The sequence below is a fragment of the Primulina huaijiensis genome, chromosome 11 (genome assembly GCF_012295235.1).
Source record: "Primulina huaijiensis isolate GDHJ02 chromosome 11, ASM1229523v2, whole genome shotgun sequence".
NCBI lineage: Eukaryota > Viridiplantae > Streptophyta > Magnoliopsida > Lamiales > Gesneriaceae > Primulina > Primulina huaijiensis.
In genome coordinates, this window is record NC_133316.1 from 11,628,749 (window position 1) to 11,637,285 (window position 8,537).

The 8,537-nt window shown below is 37.5% G+C and overlaps 1 long non-coding RNA gene across 1 annotated transcript in view; it reads left to right on the forward strand.

Moving 5' to 3' along the window:
• Nucleotides 1-409: 409 nt before the first annotated feature.
• Nucleotides 410-8,537, forward strand: part of LOC140988786 (uncharacterized) — a 10,274-nt gene continuing 2,146 nt past the window's right edge. Inside the window, exon 1 of the long non-coding RNA XR_012177359.1 lies at nt 410-787. This is a non-coding gene — a long non-coding RNA (uncharacterized lncRNA). The remainder of the gene's footprint in view (nt 788-8,537) is intronic.

Here is an 8,537-nt window from a genome sequence, read left to right on the forward strand (position 1 = left end):
ATATTGTAATCCAACAGAGAACAACCGAGAACGCAGCCAAAGAACCTGCCTTTTTTTATCTAAACCAATATAATAAAAGGAAAAAATTACAATGAACAGAAACCTGTAATTGAAAATAAGAAACCATGGTAATCTGAGAATATAGAAACAAAGGCTAAGGAAATTTGTACCATTAAATTACATAACGAGGCTGTAGGATGTAATAAAGGGAAGAAGATTGAAGAGTTAGGTGGCAGTTACTTGTTGGTTAAAAACAACGAGTGAAAGAAAATAAAGGCACATATTTTCTCTGTGTTCTTCATAAAAGGTCTTCACATTGTACATAGCATCTTCTTCTGTGAATAAAAGTCTTCTTCCTCCCACAAACTTGTTCTTCCTCTACCGTAATTTTTCTCTAATTGCTATCTATTATATCTGCATATTGAACATAAATCATTCACCATAGGAAGAAAACTATATATAAAGCATGTCATCCATTTATCCCCACCACCACCCATCAATTGGAGAAACCTTGCAATCTCCAACGAATTATATCAGAAGGAAACATTAAAAGCATCACAAAAGAGTCAAGTTTAGATCGATTAGGTAAGTAATTCTCAAGTTCCACATCAATCAATCCAAATAGATAAACACATATCAATCTCAGACAAACAATTTTCCTAGTTATAACATCTTTGGCAGAAAGCAGAGAGATCGAATTCCCGACAAATGAGAGTGGACGAGATAAAGGAGACACGGAGAGGGCTATGTGAGCAGCGTGCACTGGAGAAGGGATATAAAGCGAGAGGTACGTAACTAACGGGCCAAATTCAATCGTGTATACACCAACAATTTTCATAGAGTAGAAACAAGAAATCACAAACCCACAAAAAACAAAAAATCAAAACAAACACAAGAGACGAAAGGAAGATTGAAAAGGATAATTGAAAGAGTAAAGGAAAATTACCTAATTCATATACCGAAGAGGAACTGATGCAAAAAGAAGGCAGGAAAGAGTAATATTGAAGCCGCGTGAAGAGGAGGCAACAACTAGTCAAAAATCATGGAGTCGAAAATGGACGCAAGCACGGTGAGTTTTGAGAAGACGGCGTGGAGAGCAGGGTGAAGAATTTGGGGAGAAAAATAGATAACATAAAGGTGGGAATATTTGGGTTGGATAAATATTAGAGAAAGGAAAATAATTGTTTCTCTCCATATAAAAAATGACATCAATTAAAAATGTCAGGATAACTAATCTAATATGTTTTTTTTTTATTTTACACGTGATTAATTTTTTACAAGTGTCATTATTAAGTATTTGTAACAACATTTAATTAAAAGTGTGTACAAAAAAGTGTCACAATAGCCAATTATTGTTGTAGTGAATTGGACTTCAAAGTTTCTATTCCTTCTGGTGATAAGATGGTCACTTCAAGTATTGTGAAGAATCTGGAGCTCCGTTTGCAAAAAGATGTGGTTCGGGCAGATCTCATTGTACTCCTGATGCTTGAATTCGACATCATCCTTGGCATGGATTGGCTATCTTCGAATGTAGCTTCGATAGATTTTCGGAAGAGGTCAGTATATATTCGACCTCTTTCGGCAGATGTCGGTATATATTCGACCTCCCAGCGAGAAATCGTATGTCTTTGAGGCAGCAAGGAACAAACAAATGCCACACATTATCTCCTGCATCTGTGCTAGGAACTTATGAGACAAGGCTACCAAGATTTTCTAGCATGTGTTATTTCAGCACATGTTCCTGTCAGTCAGAAGCTAGATGATGTTAAGGTTGTCAGAGACTTTCCTAGTGTCTTTTCCGAGGATGTTTCTGCATTTCACCGAACCAAGAGGTGGAATTTTCTATTGAGATGATGCCGGGCACTATGCCAATTTCTAAGGCACTCTATCGTCTAGCACCCGCCGAAATGAAAGAGCTAAAGGATCTGAAACGTCTACTAAATTTAAATTTTTTTTTTTTTGAAAAGCTACTTTTCGAAAATAAACCTTTACACGCATGCATGCAATGACTGCTATAAATAACACACATTTAAAATAAGAGAAATTCGATACTGAAAATAGCTGCAGTTAAAATATTCTCAAAACTCCTATAGTATGAAAATGTCCAAAACACTACTATCCCATAAACATGATGTGCAGAAGAAATAAGGTCATCGGGTTAGCGTGCGCATATCCAGCCCTGCTTACTCAGCCTTCGGCACCTCCAATCTCGAGATCAATATGCTCACCTGCATCATTCACACCTAGTGAGTCTAAAAACTCAACACACCAATAACGTTATAACGAATACATATACAAAACATGCAAAAGTGAAAAGTACTATACTCAACATATATTTCATGATCTTAAAAGCGTAAACGTAAACATATCGTATAAAAGCATAACGTGTCAAAAACATGTCTCGTCATAATCATCATATACGTATACATTTTTTGATTGAATTCAGTTCATTAGTTGTAACTTTCATATCAGATCTAATCGTATCAGCTCTATTCGATGGATCTATCTACAGGTAACAGTGGTACCCGACGGCGGGGGCATCAGCGACAAAATTACCCATCCACTGAGCATTGGCCTTACATCATCATCATATACATATATCGTCAATCACAACCAACTTTCATCCTTCAAAAACATTATCATTTTCATCACTTATCAAATCATGCATATCGAAATTTTTCCTTCAAACCGAGCGCAACATATTTTCATAATTTCATAAAAATTCATATACATGATAACATAAACATTTAAAACATGTCAAATTTTGTTTAGGGCACTGTCAGGACTAAAAACGCGACCTAGTTGAAAAATGACCATTTTGCCACTGGAAACCCTAATTGACCATTTTACCCCTGGACCTCAAAATTTCGACTCGAAGCCTACCAAACTCCTTATAACACCTCAAAACATAATAATAAGTATTTCTTAGACGTAAACTCGAGCTCGTCTCAAAACTTATACGATTCGTTTTAAAACCTGGACTGGTGTCCCGGTTTTAATCTAAATCAACCTGAAACTTAACCAAATCTTCCCAAATTTAAACCGTGACTTAAACCTACACGACCAGCCCTTAAACCACTTATTTCCAACCGCCTAGGACACCTGGAAAAGACCATACAGCTGCTGGAAAAATTATTGCACCCTAGTGGACCGAACGCTAGTCACACTAACAAGCTAAATGCTTAACCCTACACCTGACCAGCTCCAACTCCAACCAGACCTCTTAAGATCCTAACCAGACCCTCTTGGACCGTTCTAACCTTGGCAAACCAGCCCATGTCCTTGCCCCCTCTAGATCGAGCCCTATATCTACCCAAACGCGACCAACTTGATGACCACCCTTGCTGCACCATACCAGACACATCTTAACCCATCTAGGGCCTTGACATGAGCCTACTAAACCGTCTGGACACAGCCCATAAGCTGCAAGTGCAGCCCCTCGATCGCTTAAGCCATACGCACCCTAAAACCGCAAACAACCCCAAACCATGAAGAATTAGTTTGGCCTCTTTGTGCTGTCATACCAGACCTCTTCGAACCACTCCTAGGACAGATATACACTCATGGATTGTGCCCCTTCAAACCTGGAACCTGGCAGCCCCTTTAAACATTAAAGAACACATGAACTACCTCAAGAAAATCAAGTTTTCTCATGCCAAAACCATAAAAACATGAATAAACCATTAAATGGCATATTTTTCATGAAAGATCATTCAAAATATTTAATATGATGTGAATGATGAAAAAATAAAGGTATTAGGCAAGTCTTTGCGTCTAAACACACGAAAAACCGCACAAACGAGACGTACAACGTGCACCGGAGAAACGGGGAGGAATTTTCTTTGAAAACTTGATGTGGCTGCTGGTGTAACTTGAAGAAAATCTGCTGGAGAAAGTGGGAGGGGTGGCCGTGTGATGTGAAGTAGGGTTAGGGTTGGGTGATGGTGATTAAGTGATATAATTATGAACTAATGGGCTTTTAATAAAAATTAAAGGGGTAAAAAAGATTTTAAGCCCATTAAGCAATAAAATAATCCCATTAATCTCAAAAACACTCCCGAAAAATATTTCGTTTAGGAATGTTTTTTAAAATATTGTCCGAGTCCACAAATAGTCCTCCGACTCGTTAAAATTTGCGCACCGATTAAAAATTTGACCCGACAAGTAAAAGTACTCAACCAAGGCCCATTTAAAAAAATCACCCTTAATTACAACATATATTAAATAGTTAAAACTAATTATTTAATAAAAACATTTCCCTTAATTATCCCCAGTTTTCCCTCCTCGTTCGAGCGTGAAATGCAGCTTAAAAGACATTATGCATGAACTTTAATAAACCAAGAATTAAAAAACATATTCATGTAATAAACATGCATTTAATTCATTAAAACAATTTAATAAAATTCATAAGAAATTCGATAACTTGCATGCATGTAGTTCACGTGGACCTTCAAATTTTCGGGACGTTACATGATCAAATTCAAGAGTTGCAAGACAAGGGTTTTATTCGCTCGAGTTGTTCTCCATGGGGCGCACCGGTATTATTTGTGAAGAAAAAAGATGATAATATGCGACTCTGCATTGATTATAAAGAGCTGAACATAGTCACCATCAAGAACAAGTATCCCTTACCTAGAATCGAGGATTTATTTGATCAATTGCAAGGAGTATCGATTTCTCAAATATAGATCTTAGTTCGGGATACCATCAGCTGAAGGTGAAGGAGTCTGATGTTCATAAGACGTCTTTTAGGACTCGATATGGGCTCTACGAGTTTATGGTGATGCCATTCGGGTTGACAATGCACTAGCGATCATCATGAATCTCAAGAATTGTGTATTTAAGTCGTATCTATATCAATTTATCATAGTATGCATAGATGATATTCTGATCTACTCGACGAACAAAAAAGAACACAGTTAGCACTTGAGAACGGCTTGAAAGATAGGAAGTTATTTGCTAAGTTCAGCAAGTGCGAGTTTTGGCTCGAGGGAGTGGCGTTCTTAGGCCACATTAATTCTAGAGATGGAGTTGAAGTGGATCCAAGGAAATTCGAGGCAGTTAGAGAGTGGTCAGTACCAAAGAGCGTAACCGAGATCCGTAGCTTCTTGGGTCTAGCTGGCTACTATCGGAAGTTTATTCAAGGATTCTCTTCTATTGCAGTACCCTTGACCGCCTTGACAAAGAAGAATGCAAAGTTTATTTGGAGATCGGAATGCAAATGGAGTTTCAAGAAGCTGAAGCACGCATTGACTTCAGCGCCAGTTCTATCGATGTCATCGGGGCAAGGAGAGTATGTTCTCTATCGGATGCTTTGAAGCTTGGTTTAGGTGCAGTCATAATGCAAAATGACCGAGTGTTAGCTTATCCGTTTAGACAGTTGAAGGTTCATGAGAAGAATTACCCGACTCATGACCTCGAGCATACAGCAGTAGTATTTGCTCTCAAGACTTGGAGACATTACTTATATGGGGAGAAGTGCAAGATTTTCACTGATCATAAAAGTTTGAAGTACTTCTTCACCCAAAAAGAGTTCAACATGAGGCAACGAAGTTGGCAAGAGTTGGTAAAGGACTACGACTGCGATATTAGCTACCACCAGGGCAAATCTAATGTAGTTGCTGACGTTTTGAGTAGAAAGACAGCATTCATCGCGCAATTGATAGTTCAAAGACCATTACAAGCGGAGATTCAGCGATTCGAGCTTTCTACTATGACTACACAGTCGACTCTGAGGGATAGAATCCGCGAAGAACAGTCATCTGATGAGCAGTTACAAAAATTGAGACTGAGAGACGAGTCTAAGGGTCGGAAGTTGCATTCTGAGGAGGATGGCATAGTTCGATACCTAGATCGACTATGGATTCCTAGTGGCGATTCACTAAGAGAGGTTATTATGAAAGAAGCTCACAATACCCCATAATCCATTCATCCTATAAGTACGAAGATGTATAAAGACCTGCAGTCATTGAATTTGTGGTCGGGCATGAAGCGAGATATTATATGTTTTGTGTCCAAGTGTTGACATGCCAGCAAGTTAAGGCAGAACATCAGAGGCCAGCATGGAAGCTTAATCCACTGCTTATTCCCGAGTGGAAATGGGAAAATATCTGTAACGCCCCAGATTCGACGACTGTCCTCACTGTACCAAGACGAGTCTTTCCAGCGTGCTTATGTCCTCACTCACACGCACCCTGGAAAACTTCCCAGGATAAGCCATGCATAATTCTAGTATCTTAAATTAAAATGATTTTTATTTCATGAGTATTTAAATTCTTTTCTTTAAATTTATTTATTTTACGTAGTAGTTTAATTGTCACCTTTTCATTTAAATAAGTGAGGCCGGACTGGAGATGGAGTATTGAGATAAGTTAATAAAGACTTATTTAAGAAATGATAATTTAGCATGTTAGTAAATATAATTTAAAAAGTTGGCATGCATGCAAGTTATTAAATTTCTTTGGTATTTTATTAAATTCTTTTAAAGCATAAAATGCATGTTTATTTCATTAATTTGTATTTTAATTTGTGAGTTATTTAAAGTTCATGCATAATTATTTCATAATATAATTTATTTCATGAAATTTGAAAGGTTCATGCATTAAAGATTTTTAAATTACATTTCGCGCTCGAAAGAAGAACGGAGATCGGAGAATTTTCAGAAAAAAATTATTTTATTACAAGATTAATTTTTATTAATTATTATAAGATGTTTTAAATGTATTTTTTAAGAATTAGGATTTATTGAGTATTTTTACCCGTATGATTTTATTTTTTTTACGGTGTGCAAATTTTATCGAATCGAGTGACTTTTTGTTGGTTTGGCTAATATTTTCAAAAACTTTCCAAAACGAATATTTTTCGGGAGTGTGTTTAGATTTAATGGGCCTATTTTTAAGCTTATTGGACTTAAATATCTTTTAAACCTTTAATTAACAATTTAAGGCTCTTTAATTAACAATTTAAGGCTCATTGATCAATTATTAACCATTTAAATAATACATGATTGTCATTAACCTAAACCTACCCTACCAATAGCAGCCGACACCCCTCTCCAACCATACAATTCTCATCGGTTTTGCACAGCTGAAAACTCAAGAAAGCTTCGGCCATGGATTCTTCTTCCAAAGAAAAAAATTCTCTCCGGTCTCCCTCGCATCGTTCTTGCTCTTCAACATCTAAGGCACGCGTGTACTTTTATTTCTGCATCATACATTCTAGATACTTGCTGTTACGTGGGTTTATTTGCATAAAATTCTTGATCTTGCATATAACGTAGGAAGGCTTAGGTTTTGTTCATAGTTCTTGCACCTTCTTCATCCAACTCACGTTTCTTGTTAGTATTTGTGCTAGGGGCTGCTAAATGCATGATGCAAAGGGCTGTATGTGCCGTGTGTAAGGGCAAATGAATAAGGGAGTCTCGGTTTTTTTTATCTTGAAGGGGAAACGCTCGGGATAGTAGCCATTGTGGTGGTTGAGTACAAGATCGGAAGTTTGGGTTTCGTTGTTCGATTCTGCACATGGGTTGGTCTAGGGCTTTTGGCTATGGTTTAGGAAGTCTCGAAGGGTCCTAGGATGAGTCTAATTAAGGTGGTTCGTGGCTTGGTTGGCTGGAGAAAGCTGTACTACCAGAAACATGAAAACTGCACAGTTTGAGTCCCTTGTAGCTGCTGTCATGTTTCTGAATTTTTGGGGCTTAGGCGCTGGTTCTGAGTTAAAAAGGGCTTAACCATGGTCTTATGTTATGTCTAAGGGTTAAGTCTAGGGCCTGGTTCGGGTCCGGTTTGAGTCGGTTTAAGCATGAAGTCGGTAGAAGCATGCTAGGGTCAAGGCTAGAGTTGGACGATGGCTTGCTGGAATTTCCAGCAGCTGTTCAAGGTCTTGTTCGCAGGTCTAAGGGGGCTGGCTTAGTGGTTTTAGAGCCTTTTAAGTGTTTAGAAAGGGTGGTAAAAAGTTGGTAAAATTTTGGTTAAGTTTCGGCTCGATTCGGATTAAAACCTAGACCATGAGCTAAGTTTTAAAAAGAATTGGTTAAGTTGTAAAATGGGCTCGAGTTTACGTTTAGGAATGCTTATAAATATGTTTTGGGATATTTTAAGGAGTTTGGTAAGCTTCGGGTCAATTTTAGAGGTCCAGGGGTGAAACGATAATTTTCGGGTTTCTAGGGGCAAAATGGTCATTTTGCACCCGGGGCGATATTTTGGTCCTAGCAGCGCCCTGAGCACAAATTTATGATATTTTAAATGTTCATGCATCATGTTTACGATTTTTTTTCGCTATTATAATAATTATGTTGCATGCTTGGTTTAAAGGAATTATGAGAGAAAAAGTAAGAACGTGAAGGGCACTCCGTCTCCGCCGAGCCGCGTCGTTATTGAAACGTCTGCTATTCGTTTTCTTAAAACATGCTAGAAATTTTTTTTTTTAAAACCTCATATTTTCAAAAATAAGAAAAAAAACATCACCCATAATTAAAATAATTAAAAGCAATTATTTAATAAAATTTTTTTATATTTTTCAGCCCTCGGTCTCCGTTC